At 32.8% G+C, this 1,974-nt stretch overlaps 1 protein-coding gene across 5 annotated transcripts in view; it reads right to left on the bottom strand.

Annotated features, from left to right (window-relative positions):
- LOC106778208 (metal tolerance protein 1) overlaps nt 1–1,712 on the bottom strand; it is a 4,522-nt gene extending 2,810 nt beyond the window's left edge. Inside the window, exons 1-2 of one of the 5 annotated variants that reach the window (XM_014666146.2) lie at nt 1,572–1,712; nt 1,415–1,465 (exon numbers count right to left, since the gene is read on the bottom strand). The gene's annotated coding sequence lies outside the window, so the exon portion shown is untranslated. Of the gene's footprint in view, nt 1–880; nt 1,327–1,414; nt 1,466–1,571 lie in introns of those variants that run through there. The other 4 variants (XM_022776097.1, XM_022776098.1, XM_014666148.2 and 1 more) reach the window with 4 other exon arrangements.
- Nucleotides 1,713–1,974: the final 262 nt, after the last annotated feature.

The following is a 1,974-nucleotide window of genomic DNA, read 5'->3' as shown; positions in this document are numbered from 1 at the left end:
ATTCTCAATCTGCCTAAAACCTTTTTCACTTGAGGTGAGCAAATGAGTACGACTGTGAAACTGTAAGGCACAAAATGAAACTCCTACTAGAGAAAGACACATTAGGTATAGGTCAGAACATAAGAATCCGTAAAATCAGAAAGCCTTATTACAATTTCAATCCCTGCTCAACTACTTATAAAATTAACCGCTTTATGATGTAACAATCCATGATCACAAATATAAGGGCATTGATGCATTGGTATGGTAATAATTAGGGTGATACGACTGACTAATAAATTTAGCTAAATATATTTTATATACAGAATTTTTGAAATTCCGTGATTGAAACATGAAAATGTTACTAAGACTGACTAATTTAAATGAACTAGCATAGCAGAAACAGATTTAAAACCAAGGACTGAAGAATTTCACTAGAAAACAAATAATTAAATGCAAGCAACTTATAACTTACAATAGCAACATTTNCCCATTGATTGCCAAAATGAACAAACTCAGAAAGAATGAAAACTTCAAGCGAGACAAGCTTTAATTCAGGCAGACGTTCAGTGATGTTTCATTAAATGACAAGCCCCAAAGAGTTTTACATTCACACTCCGAGTAGGGACTGAACAAATAGTTTCACAAGTGCAGGAAAATGCATACTCATCAATCATAAACATCAATTCCATTTCAAATCATTATTCACAAAAGTATGCAACACACCCGTTAAGTAAGCAACAAAGTCAGTGAATCTCAAATATAATCCAAAAATTCAAATTAACATGAAACACAAATCTACACCAAGCACAGCAGAGCAACCAGCAGAAGACCAAGACCTCATTTCACAATACAAAGAATATCAATACAGAAGAGGGGAGGAAAACCCGGACAGCCTTACAATTCTTGGAGCACAACTTTTTTCCAAAATAATCAAGTCAGCAAAGAGCAAGACTATTAAATGGTGGGTTTCATAAGTCAGCACAATAACAGTAAACTGCGCCACCAAGAACTGAGTATAACTACATCTGCATGGAAGCACTCAGACTCTCATATGAACATAGATAGATAAACAATGCAAGAAACCACAAAGCATTCGATTGATTTGGGGACTGAATTTCATGTACAACTGTACTAGCATCATGTTCTGAGACGGAATAGAACCTTTAAGAACCCGACAAAAAAAAATAATTTGCAGCAACAAAACAACAAGGAGGGTTCACCTAAACCACATTAAAATTGAATTCCAAAATAATCCGCACTGAGAGCCACCAAAACAACCGAAAGTAATCACCACGGATGCATGCAACACAACCTCAAATCACAGGCATTGAAACAAAACCAAAACCACAAAATAAAATTCTAAAAAAAAAAATAGAGAAAGCAAAAAAACAGTTATTCATTATCTAGTTGAGGAAAAAAAGTGAAGACTCACTTCTTGGCTTTGAGTTTAGGGTTCTGCCGTCGTGCAAACGGAAACGCGATTCTACGGAAATTTAGAAAAATAAATAATAGAAGAGGTGATAAGAAAAAAAGAGATGCAAAAGGTTGAAGGGAAAAAGATTAGAATAAAACGAAAAGCATGGATCCACCTTAACTACTAAAATGGGTGCAACCTTCTGGATCTCTTCCTCTTTCCTACCTGATTCAGATTCTGAATCCTTCTTTCATGCGCACTCTTGATTTAGCATCAAAAATATCTCTTCGCCATATTTTTCAGAAAGAGAACCATAACAAATATATCTTTAATATAATTATTCTAAACATCTATCAATTTAGTATATATTATAATTTATAAATAAATAATTGCATAATCTTTTATACATACATTCATTTCTCCAATTTAATGATATATTTGGTAAATTAAAAATTTTAACGTTGTCATATTAATGTTTCCAAAAATCATAATCATAATCCTTATAATTATACATTCTCCCAGAATCTTCATCATAAAATATAAGCAAAATGTATTTAGTCCTGTGATTGATATTTTTA

The sequence above is a fragment of the Vigna radiata genome, unplaced genomic scaffold, assembly GCF_000741045.1.
Source record: "Vigna radiata var. radiata cultivar VC1973A unplaced genomic scaffold, Vradiata_ver6 scaffold_536, whole genome shotgun sequence".
In the NCBI taxonomy this organism is placed as follows: domain Eukaryota; kingdom Viridiplantae; phylum Streptophyta; class Magnoliopsida; order Fabales; family Fabaceae; genus Vigna; species Vigna radiata.
Note: the sequence above shows the minus strand (reverse complement) of the source record. Positions and strands in the feature narration are given on the sequence as shown.